At 34.6% G+C, this 13,471-nt stretch overlaps 1 protein-coding gene across 5 annotated transcripts in view; it reads left to right on the top strand.

Annotated features, from left to right (window-relative positions):
- LOC111048106 (BTB/POZ domain-containing protein KCTD1) overlaps positions 1 to 13,471 on the top strand; it is a 298,361-nt gene that overhangs the window by 165,260 nt on the left and 119,630 nt on the right. The window contains exon 1 of one of the 5 annotated variants that reach the window (XM_039430717.1): positions 4,044 to 4,102. The exons of the other annotated variants lie outside the window; for them this stretch is intronic. The gene's annotated coding sequence lies outside the window, so the exon portion shown is untranslated. Of the gene's footprint in view, positions 1 to 4,043; positions 4,103 to 13,471 lie in introns of those variants that run through there. 5 annotated transcript variants of the gene reach the window in all.

Consider the following 13,471-nt stretch of genomic DNA (forward strand, 5'->3'; position numbering starts at 1 on the left):
AATCTAACTTTGCATAGATGGGGCGGAGCTCCTGAAATTTTTACAGATATGGGACTTGTAACAGTTGATAGAGCTTATCAATGACTATTCTAGGTATAAATTTGATAAAAATCGTTGGAGCCGTTTCCGAGAAAATCGCGAAAAACCCTGTTTTTGACAACATTTTCGCCATTTCAGCCGCCATCTTGAATTGCATTTGATTGAAATTGTTCGTGTCGGATCCTTCCAGGAGCTCCGCCCCATCTATGCAAAGTTTTATCTTAGATTCCTAATTATCAGGCTTCAGATTCAATTTAAACAAAATATTCCAAGAGGAAAAGATAAGCATTAAAATCTCTACAATTAATGGTCAGTAACATTTTCATCTAATATTCAATATAAGCGTGAAAATGTTATTGACCGAGCTTCTCTTAAAGGCATGTCTCCAGCGTTATTGTCCTGTCACCAGCTGGCTTGGATCTTTGAATAGTGGACTTGAGATGCACGTGAACACCAGCGTCAGGTGATAAATTTTCATAACGGCAAGGAAAGTTGTGTGAGTGTGCCACACCAGATTTTTACTCTAATATTGGCGTATGAAGGAGGCTCCATTTTTCTTTTATATTATCCTTGAAATGGAAAATTTCCAAAAACCTTGTACATATGTCGACGCGCAATTTGAAAAGGAACATACCTGTCAAATTTTATGAAAATCTGTTACCGCGTTTCGCCATAGATGCGCAACATATAAACATATCCTATTATAATTAAGTGAGCAATTTCTATATTTTTATATTTTGATCCTATTATATTAAGCGAGCAATTTCTGTATTTTTATATATCTATATATCTGGTTATTTATGTTCAACTGATCTCGAAAACGGCTCTAACGATTTTCACGAAATTTTGAACATAGTAGGTCTATGATATAAAAACTCGATTGCATTATGTCTCATCCTTGGAAAACTTGCTGAACGACATTAAAATAATAATATTTCATCCTTGGCTGAAACAGCTGTGGATAGTAAAAAAGTGAGTGAGCGAGTGAGTATGTGAAAAATCAAAATATCGCATCCCCGTAATTCATAAGATGACATATAATAGCCAGCTGTGAAATATAAACACAATCATTTTAGAGAATTGCGTTCTGTTTATCAATAATAATAGAAATAACGAGCGAAGCTCGGTGCCCCGATATCAAACATTAAGAGAAATGCCAAACCGTCGACTTTAATCTTAGACTCGCTTGGTCGGTCAATAATAATGCAGCGGTACGAACGACGAACAAACTTGGGTCGTAGAACTCGAAATGCTGTAAATTTAGAATTTGCACGGGAAAATCGGCAGCAAGGAGATATACTATTCAATTTCCCAGCAAGCTGCATTCAACTATATCTGAAAATACAAACTGCTGAACAACGGTAACTAAGCACATAGGAAGTCCATAATGAGATATAAATGTGAATACTGATTGTTGGATAATTTCCATAAAAATATAGTGCATCAGATTAAGCTAAGGCTAAGCACACCTGAGGAGGCGCGGCTTGGTGATACAAAGTGTTGATCTTACGGAGACTGCCTCATCACACCGTTCCACGCCATGCCCGATTCAGTGTGTGTGAGTTCTTCCAACCAAACCAATAAGCAAGAATCACCTGAATGCAAAATGACGCATCGCGCCTCCACAGGTGTGTGGAGCAAAGTTTGTCATGAGATGCATTAACTATTTGGCGGTACGTAGTTCGCCGGGCCAGCTAGTATTATAATATTTATAAAGAATAATATGATCTTGTTAATAATATTATAGATAACACAGTATTGTATTATAATTAACAATCCAGTATTATTACATTCATATGATATAATTATTCAATAGGTATTTTATTCCATATCTCTAGGGACAAAATAGCCTAACTATACTCCCTGAGAGAGGAAACTCACTTGTGGTCTCGTAATTTATATTTTTTCTCCACCTTTGATATTTTTTTTATTCTCAAGATTACTCTTGAATTAGTATATTGTTCAGATTTCTATTATCATCCTCCTCTGCTTCGATAACAGTCTACAACCACAGATAATACTCGTAGAACAATGAATTATTATTGAACAGTTCTATATTATTTTATGATGATTATAAGAGTGTTCCTCCCTTGCCATCCAAGTTATTTAAATTGTATTTTTAATCACTAGGGGGTGAAGAAGTCACTTCAAAGTACTTTATAGAGAGGAAAAGTAGTAATTCTCTGTAGTAATTCTTAAAAGTAGTAATAAATACTTCTGTAATCTGATGTTCCAAATACAGAAGTACTTCTGTATTTCACTCCAAAGGACTCATTCAGGGGAAAAAGTTCTACTTCAGTATTTAGTGGAAGAAAAGTTTTAGTCGTCCTCGAAGACATGTATTCCTTCAATAATGATTATTTACTTTGAAAACACCAATGAAATCTGATAGTCTCTTGATGAGACCATTTAGTGAATTTTAATACTTCTCAATGTGTATTCCCAATTTCAGTTCAGTTCATGCAAGTTTGCCTTTGTTTTATTCTGCATTCGCGTCACATGATACAGTGAAACAGCCGTTATATTGCATTTCTCTACACTGCTGGAAATTACAAAGTTGAAGACTAGCCGAAGAGTCAAACAAGTGTTTCTCTACCAGTAAGCTGTTGCACGTGCATGAAGCATCCTCTAAATCTTACACTTTATGGTGAGTTTTATGCTACTGAGCTCAGTGTAAGTGCATTAACTGAAGCTGTAAAGCGAGCTATGGAACGGATTAGTTGATAAGATTTTACAAGTGGAGTTTAAATTTGCCTCCAAATGTCAGGCTGACTTTTCTACAACTCGTTTCAAATGCAATTTTTCTTCACCTCCATCTATTCAACTACTCTACAACTGAACAAACTTTTATTACAATTTTTCAACGGTGATAGAAATTTTCACCCTTATGTGAAGCCAATTCTGACACATTATTTATGCTATCTATAACTCAATGTTTTTCTACATTATTACAACAAATATAGCATATTAAGAGTAGATCAGTCTTGTAATAAGAGTATGTATCCTAGTTAAATAATGTTAACCGATGCGATATTGGGTTGTGCTTGTTGGACTTTCCCCGACTCATTCTAATGATTTGCGTTTTGTGTATGATTGAGTAAGTAAACTATTGATTCTTGCTACTCAGTATTTCAGGTTTTCTATAACCAAAACAATCAGGAAATAAATTACATAAAACATTAACAGCATATTCTAGATCACTTTTGATACGTAATTCAATAAATCCATCACTGAGCTATAATTGTAATCTTAATTACATCGGTAGGCAACAATTATTTTTGAAGGCGATCAAGATTAGGATAGCGATTAATTGAGTGCTTGAGGGCAGCTAAGAGGGGCCCACGGTCAGCTGAACATTATAAATCAGCTGACCGCAATCCGAAACGAAGATCAGCTGCCTGGAGCTTTGCTGATTTCTGCTGATAATCTTATAACACTACTAATAATGCAGAACAAGAAGCTTCTCATGTAGCCTCTAGCTTTGTATATCCATTTCATATCTATATTATTCTACCCTTAGCTTTGTCTATAAAGCTACCTATCCTCTTTATCTATCCCTGCTCTTCAGGGATCTATCTATCTAAAGGGTCTATCTACCTCTGTAATATTTCACTTACATACTTTAGTTTATCTAACTAGGTTGAATGTGGTGTGTAATAGTGTGAGAATGAGAACAATTGATGAATATTGCCTGATAATTTGACAACGCAGAGTGGCATGACTCTCTCCCACTCACTCTCTCACTCTCGCTCTCTCTCTCTCTCTCTCTCTCTCTCTCTCTCTCTCTCTCTCTCTCTCTCTCTCTCTCTCTCTCTCTCTCTCTCTCTCTCTCTCTCTCTCTCTCTCTCTCTCTCTCTCTCTCTCTCTACCGTCTCTTCCAATGCAGTCGCTGTAACTTGGTGTTGGATGACACCTATTGTCTTAGTAAAGGCAGCGATACTGTACAGTATTACTAGCATTTTAAAATTGATTTTACCTGTTGGATTGAGAATAGTAGTCAGACGTAGTTGAGCAGTACTTGTGTACGGTGCTATGGTTTCCTTTACTCTGATCGTGCATTTGGGTGAGTGTTCAACAAACTATGGAAATTCATTAGACCAATTGTCCAAATTGGTTACAAAATTCATTATTCAAAATTTAGGAAAAGATTTTCACCAACTATCACCCAGGATTACCAAGATTTATTCCAATAAGTTATTACGTTCAAATTCCATTTTATATGGAGAAAGAGAGAGCAAGAGAGATGGCACAATTTTTCAGTATGTTTCATATGTCACTTGAGGAAGGAAATATGTTTTGTTTTATTGAATGTGTTCTATATTATTTAAAATGTGAATTGTTTTATTAATTGAGATTTTACTGTAACTTATTGACTGCACAGTAATGCGATGTTGTGCTATTGATAACTATTGATTAGATTGTTTAGATTTGTGCCTTTTATTGTCATTATGAGTTCAACTTACTCCCTGTTTTACTAACTATAATGATCAGATTATTGAAATTTCCTTGCAATAATTGTGATTGATATCCATGAGTAGATGAGAAAGAGGAGTCCTGGGATAGAAAACTTGGTCATGTTGGTTGTTGATGTCTTGCTTTAATCTTTGGAAACCGTTGTGCTTTTAAGTAGTGCTCACAGAGACACATACTAAGTAATTTGAGAATGATGGAATTCAATTTGATTTTTTTTTAGAATTTAGTTTGATTTGTATTTGAATTCAGTTTGATCTTTAATGAAATTTAGTTTGATTGTTCAATGGAATTTAGTTAGATCTTTCATGAAAATTAATTTGATTGTCCAATGGAACTTAGTTTGATCCTTTATGAAATTTAGTTTGATTTTTTAATGGAATTTAGTTTGATCTTCAATGAAATTTAGTTTTGTTTTTAATGGAGTTTACGTTTGAAATATATTTTTATTAGTTGAAACTTGCTTGTAACTTGTCATAAATCATGGGGATTAGTGTCAAATGATATTCTTGTAGATATATTGGGTAGTAAATTTATCTTCGATTTAAGCTTGTGTCCTGGTTATTGCGTTATTAAGTTTACCCTATTGTAAGAGTAGCCTTGAGGAGTTCTGCGCCGGTTACAGGAGCATTGGATCAAAATTTTAATACAATACTAAAGGTGTAGTAATGGAATGAAATGTAGTAAAAGATGATAAAAAGATGAATAATTCAGAGATCTTTGAGAAAGATGAGACATTTGTGAGAGCAGATTAGAAATGAGCGGAAAATTCCTAACTTCACTAATAATGAGATTACTGGATGTATTGGTACTAAACAACATGGAAAGTGGTGCACACTTCGATCTGAGTAAGTGAGGAAACTGAATTAAGTGTTGAAAAACATATGATTCCCTATGCTCTCTATCCTGAATGTTGTAATGGTTTTTGTCATCCGAGAGGGTGAGATTTTCCCTCTAGATGGCCAGAAACGTTGCAAGTTGGAATCAATAATCATGAGGAATTTCACTAAGATAATAAGTGGATCACACGGTGGATTACTCGGTGTCACGCAAGTTGAACCGTTGCTGACACCTCGTTGCAGAGTAGAAACAGTCTATACAAGATCAATTGCATTCCAAATCATTCAAAATGTACTAGGTGATTGATGGTTTTTCCAAGACGTTGAACTATGGAATTTAACGATTGAAGACGTAGTATCCAAAAAAAAATAAGAGTAGAAAAACTCTTATTTGAGGTGAGGATGGAGCAAATTAATTTGAGGCACAAATGAAAACATGATGAGATAGAAAAGAGTGCAAGAGAGTGGAAAATGCACAGTTATACAAAAGAGCAAGATGGTAAATAAAAAAAAATATATATATATATATTACAAAAAGCTTGCTCCTTAAAGAAGACAGAAGATGACTGAGATAGTGTGAGGGAGAGATAAATATGTGTATGTGTGTGTGAGAGAGAAATAGCACTGTGATAAGAGAGAGACAGAAAGTGTTGAGCAAAGATAATTTGTCGTGGTTCTTAATGGATCCAACACGCTACAGTATCAAAAGGGGGGAGGTGGTCCGATTGCCGATTATGTTATTAATTTTCATTATCTATTGAGCTCGACCGATTGTCTCACGTAGCTGGCTGTTATCTCGCAGTGAAGAATATGTTGGACGAATATTTATTTACGAGCGATCATTTAGGCGGTTGACCCGCCCGGTGGCTAAGCTCTGCTCAATGGCCAAGCTCGGCTTTCCTAATAATGGCCTGCATGATAATCTTGACTTCCCTCTGCCTTGGTGCACGTTCACTTGGACTGTATGTTAGGAGATGTGGAATGGCGTCTTGTAAATAAAAAATTTTCAATTGTGTTTTTTGAGTGATTTCTATGAGGCAAATTATGTTCAAAAAAGGCTAAAACTTTAACCGGAATACTGGATCATTGATTCATCAAACCATATACATAGAATATTCTGAACTTCCAACGGTACAACAGGAATTTCACAAAGAATGCCAAAAGGAGAAAAACTACAAACGATAGAATTAATATATCTGGATATCAATTATAAATAATACAAGCGACAAAAGCCAAAAAATCATATTGATAAACTTCTGTTGACTAAAATTATTTGAAATTGGACCTCCTGAAGACATATTGTTAGCATCACACACGCTTCTACATTAGCATAGGTTACGAGCATTGGTCTCTTTCGAATGCTAATGAACAAGGATATGAATGGCTCACAGTGATGTGGCTGGCTTAGTATTGAATGTTCAGCGAAAATTATAGTCCATGGAAAGATAAAACAAGGCAAGTTGCAAAACGAAGGCAAATCGGCTGAGTGTGGGTGTTGGAACTGGTCTGTTGCCAAATTCAGAATGATTGTCATATATTTATATGCAATACGAATTCTGGTCTCATAATGAAGACAGTGACCAGTAGGAATTTAGCAGTAGGCAGTTAACAGTTAGCCTGCCATCAGTGCTAGTCTTCTCTGGAAAATATCTGTTAAATTTCGCTCTAGATAAGAAAGTATCCAGCTTTAGCACCTTATCATTTTAAATTCCGTCACGATCGTTATAACAAACTCGCTATTCATAGAATGCTTTACCAGATTAGCTTCTGTCAACATTTTTCCAGTTGACTGTATCATTGGCTGACATCACTATTTTCTTCGATTTGATCTGCAAATATTTACATATTTGATTCTACATTTTTATTATACTATACCAATATCTACACCACTACATCAGCTGAAGTATCATTCTTTAAATGAGTACTTTTGAACTTGTTTTCGATTTGAGCATTGTATTGCTATTATCTCACATAAAATAATAGTGTATTATTGATTAAACAAATTATTATAAAGTTCTGGTTAAAGTTTCTGGTTATCTTATCAGCTAGCATAGTACCAAAATTCTCTTTGAATGTTTTAATGGCATTTAATTTCACCTTTTTATTGTTATAATCACGCATTATAGAAAAACATCATCATAAATTATAAAATTAATTATATTTTGATCACATTTCTGTTCATTAATTAGCTATTATTTTTTTCTGTACATTTTTCTCTGTAAACGTCCTCATTATCATTCAATTAAACGTTTTATTGCAATTCTTCGTCATTAGATAGGATAGGTCTCAATTATATTTATAGAGGCGAATTATAGGCCCAATGATCGCAAATCGGTTCCTTTCTAATTTGGATCTACAACAGGGCAATAAATAAAAAGTATAAAAAACGTGGAGTACCTTGGTTTCACTACGGATTTAAGATTAATTAGTGCTTTTTATTGTTATTCACGGTCGTAAAATGGAAGATTTCTCAATCATTGAAACCAAGATTTTATTGCAAAAAACCTAGCGTATTTAAAAGGCTTGAGAACTGTGCTTCATTCCAACAGCTTAATTAACATTTTTCTTAAATTGTATCCTAAAGTCGGAGTTAGGTCGGAAGCGATCCAGTTCTTCGGTAATAAAAAATGATACCTGCTCGGGAGCATCAAATAATTATCTGAAGTTCAGTAAACTTGAAAGTGAGATTTTGGCGTATTAGTAACTCCTTCGTATCCTCATAAGAAGGAGGATATTGTAATAGAATCTTTTAATTGCGGAAGATACCAAGAATTAACAATATAAGAGTTTCTCTATTCTTAAGAACTTTTGGCTGGATATAATTTTGGTTATTGTAACAGAAGTAATTCTGTGAGGTGACTAGGTTAGTGAGATTTACAATTTCATTGATATGTTCCCCTTGATATGTTTTCTCCTTTTGATATTCACTTTGCTGCAATGGTTTTGGTCCGATGAACGCTACGATTATTATTATCTTGTGTTTGTGAGTCAGCTGCTCTGCTCGAGTTCTTATTGCCTGTTGTGAGATGCAAGACGTCGTTTGAAGCCGGAGGCGCTGGACTCTTTTATGCTGACAATAAGAGGTGTATAGCCTACGATCACCTACAGCTATGCCCGTTTAGGTATGGTGTCGGTATAGCTACGTAGTTATTAACCACAAACTAATTTACATAGTATTTGATGCCAAGGTGAGCCTTAGGTGCCAATTCCTCGGGGGAAGTACCAACAACAGTCCCTCTTTCCTCGCCCAATATATAAAATACACACACATATATATATATATATATATATATATATATATATATATATATATATATATAAATTGAAACAGGATACACACGACACGGATAGATCAAAAACATTAAAAGCAGCGTATTAAAATTAAAATTTCCGTTTAAATGAAAATAATCGTCAGTTTCCTCTCTACATAAGAAGTTGTGCAAATAGTAGTATTACTTAGTAGAAGTAGTACTTCATTTAAATGTAAGTTTTCAAGTGTTTTTAATCTATCCGTGTCGTGTGTATCCTGTTTAAATTTATATTATGAAACTTTAAAATGTTTTAAAGACGTTTTGACATACGTGTATTTCTATGCCACGATGTCTATAGAGTGACCATCCTCTTCCTGGCCTGAGGGTGAACAGTAATTCAACCTTCGAAATATAGATCGATCCGATTTATTGTGTGGTGGCTCAGCTAGTGGTAGCTGATTTCAATTAACGCCACCATCACAACTTATTGTGCCAGTTTACGCCTTTATAGTACGTCCGGAAAATATCTGTGCTTCTTAAGTGATAACTGTGTTCAACTTAAAATCTTTTGTAATTATTATTGTATGCTCTAATCAATATCATGTGGGAAATATAAGTCTCTAGGAAACAAGCATCAATATGAGAGATGAAATTTTAATTTTTTTTTTGTGTAGTTGAGAAGTTGATATTGTGGTAATTATTCATATTGAATGAAAAAAGACTAAGAAATTGTCAAAAAACCACTGATTTATTGATAATTAGAAAGACCGGTTTCGGTTATTACACCATTGTCAATCTCTGATAAACTAAAACTAAATACAAGAGCAGCAGAATTTATACTAGTAGGCGAGTACTGCTATTGGTCGAGGGCATGAACGCCTGCCATTGGCCTAGCTAGACAGCCTCCTCCCCCTCAACGGTGTGACAAAATGGCGGCTTAAGCAACAGAATCGCCATGATAATAAAATTTACTTTGAGTACAAAATAAGAACCAAGAAAACAAGTGTGAAAGATAATAAAACAAATATGTAAATGGGAAAACTATTGACTAATGTATGCTTACAATTTTATGATAAAACTAAATTCGTAGTGTTGTACTGGTTGAAATGAATCTGGTAATTTAAACTATACTGGGAATTTTCCTTAATTACTCTTGTTATTTCTAAAGCCTCTAGAATATTCAAAGATCTGCCTTTGTTATTAACATGTAGAAACTCAACATTCTCCTTGACTGTGAACTTGTGATTACTTGTTATCAAATGTTCTGCAAAGTTAGATTCCCCATTTTGTTTATTCCAATCTCTGATGTGTTCTTTAATTCCACTTTTGAAACTTCTACCAGTCTGACCCATGTAACAAGCATTACAATCATCACATTTAAGTTTGTACACCCCGCTTTTATCCCAAATATCAATTTTGTCTTTACTCCAGCTAAATAGACTATTTAAAATCGGTTTGGTCTTGAAAGCAACATGAAATCCATTCCTCTTCAATTCCCTACCTATTTTATCAGATACAAGGCCTAAATATGGGATTGTTATCCAAGTCTTCTCCTCACAGTTTGAGCCTTAAAGCGGGGTGTACAAACTTAAATGTGTCCACCTAAACTCATTAATATCTCATCAAGATCTTGATCTGAAAAAATATATTTGAATAAACCTTTAGTATGATCTAAATTTTGATTAGTTAACTGTGATAAGTGTGATCATCACTGTAAAACATTTTTATGTTATGAGTATTGTAATCAGGATGGTATCTGTTTAAAAATCGTACGAGTTCTTCATATTTCACGAGCATTTTATCCTGGATTGATGCTTAAGATGCTGTTATATAATCATTATACCCATAACCTCCTAATACATTTGCTGATTTCAAAATACGTCTCTTATGTAATGCTTTTAGCAATAAATACATGATCTATTTTGGAGTTCATCAATAATAGAGATGAGACGCCAGTGCCTCGGTCGATGCAACTGGAAACACACTGTCCGCAGAAAATTTGCATAGCAAAGACACGGCTACTGCCAGAAGGGAGATGAAATGAGAGAGCGGTGAAAGAGAAAAGAGTGATTGATAAGGAGTGAGTAAGTGAAGAAAAGAGAGCGAGAAAAAGAGAGAGTGAGGCTGAGTTAGAGAGTGACTGATCAGTATGCAATTTGTGGTAGTTGGTTGGAGGCCGTAGAGCACAAAACATCAGTGAATGCATAAATCATCAAATTGCCGACAACGGAACTCTGCTCTTTGTTTTTCGATTGTCATGCAAAGCAATTCAAATTCAGCTGCTTTCGAGTCCTGCCATCTTATTTGAAACCGCCTAAACTGCCACTGTTGGCCCTCATCATCATCATTGTCACCATCATCAACCTATCATCATAATCACTAGCTCTAGTAATCATCATCATTATCATCGCACCACCACCATCATCATCAATATCATACTTATCATCATGTCTGTAAATTCTTCACACACCTCATTATTTGACATAAGCTGACAGGAGACGGTAATCCTCCCTAGCCTTTCTCAAGTCAGTTCAAGTTGTGGGCACTTTTGACAAAGACCCTGTTCCGTTATTTTGGCTAAATCATAGTCAGTAACTGGCTGGATGATTTAATCAACGAGTGGAGAGCTGTTCTGTATTGCATAGACTCTGTGGGACAAGCAGACGGGGTTACTGATTAGTTACAGTCTACAGATTCATTTTTCAACTTATGAAAAGATCCATGAAGGAAATAAATTATTAATATTGGAAAAGACTAACATTCAGTTGAATGCTATTGAATGGAGTTTTATCTACTTTTGTTTTTTTTTCAATAAAAACATTGAATTTCTGTTTGATCATATTAAGAAAAAAACTGTAGGCCCAATCATTAAGTAATTTATGATGGAAATTAAACAATCATTCAAATAAATATTATTATCCGCCTGATAGAAAATATTGTAAATGTTCCTCACTAGGATACAGTTTGGCTGTGGGATATGAGTTCAATAATATATTTACAGAAATATATCTATAGTATTGCAGATTGAATAACATCGATTATGTGATGTTTACTGCTAGAAAATTGAGACGTTTACAGAGACAATAGATTTTAATAACAGAAATAATAAAGGAATTCGAAAAAAACGAATAATTATGAATCCGATAATTAAGATGAGAACTATACACTAGAATGATAGACTATGTAGTTATGAGTTATTTCATTCGATTTCTCTATTATTGAATCTGAACCAGTTTCCTATTATTTTGTGGGGAAATGGGAAAAATTAAGCCAGTCAAGACATTTTTGGCAAAGAAAATTTCCAACTATTAATCACTCACCCGTTTCTACAGTATCAGATGTTTAACTAGAGGACCGGACAGCGACTAGAACAATTTGTAACTAGGGGCGATTCTGACAACACTCATGATGATTTGTATGATTGGATTTGTCTGTGTTGGAGGGAAGACCGGTTGGGCGATCTGAAAAGGACACAAGTCAACCTGGAGATTCCTCCGGGCTAAACTTGGAGTCATACAGCTGTGCAGGAACCTAACATTATCCTGAGGCAAGGACCAGACTCCGCTATCAGATTCAGCTGCTGTTGTTGCTACCATTGCACAGCCTTTTTTGCTGACAGCTTACAGTAGTTGTACTGATTAGTTGTGTTGTCAGCTAATAAATTATGTTTCACAATCTCGGTACGTGACTGTTGTTCGAAATTAGGAATTCACTTTCTCAATCTACATAGGTTGCCGCCTGCTCCATTATCATTGAGATACTGAATAGTTCCACTAGAAGTAGTGGACCTAATGGATGCCATAACTAGAATAACTCTTCAACACGAAGATGACTATTGATTTCTCCACATAACGACTTTTTTAACTGTATGAATTGACTGTTTGGGCTCCTTTTTTTGTAGACTTTTTGTCATCTTGATAAAGTTTGTAGAACTTACTTCGATATTGATATTTACTAATTGAATATTATGGACACACATGAAATGCTGGAAACAATAAAGATTTGAGCCATTGAAGAGTGGATACATTATCCCAGTAAGATTTACTTGACATTAAGTTCGTTGTTTTTCTGAGTGATGAGTTTCATAATGTACATTTTCAAATACAAAGATATTTGGTTAGATATTTTGATTGGACTACTTGGTAAATTTCATAAATAAATAGCAACTAGCTCCCTCAATTTTATTTCTGTATACTACGTATTTCAAACATGACTAGTATCGGTTATTCCATTATCCTTGATAATGATAAATAACCGAACTAGTAAGGTCTGAAATGAGACGCTATAATAAAATAATACAATGCTAGTCTTTTTATAAATATACATTAATATAATTATTCAAAGATTAAATTAAAATTCAAAGATAATACTACTGGAATGCACTAAAAACTAATCACAAAAATCTGGTGTGGCGCACTCACACAACTTTCCTTGCCGTTATGAGAATTGATCACCTGACGCTAATGATCACGAGCAATTAAAGTCTACTATTCAAATATCTGAGCCAGCTGGTGACAGGACAATAACGCTGGAGACACACGAGGTCTGCTATCTCTTCCTAGTGAATGATTTAATAGAACAGTTCGCAATTGAATAATTACATTTTCTCGAATTTCGAGCTTATTTCCATTTTTAGGTGAAAATGTTACTGAACATTAATTGTAGAGATTTTCATGCTCAATCCTTTCTATTTGAAATTTTTTGTTCAAAATGTATCTGAAGACTAATAATTGGGAATCTAAAATCAAACTTAGCATAGATGAGGCGAAGCTCCTGAAATTTTTACAGATATACGACTTGTGGCAGTTGATAGAGCTTATCAATGGCTATTTTAGGTATCAATTTGATCGAAATCGTTGGAGACGTTTTGGA

Source organism: Nilaparvata lugens, chromosome 6, assembly GCF_014356525.2.
Source record: "Nilaparvata lugens isolate BPH chromosome 6, ASM1435652v1, whole genome shotgun sequence".
In the NCBI taxonomy this organism is placed as follows: domain Eukaryota; kingdom Metazoa; phylum Arthropoda; class Insecta; order Hemiptera; family Delphacidae; genus Nilaparvata; species Nilaparvata lugens.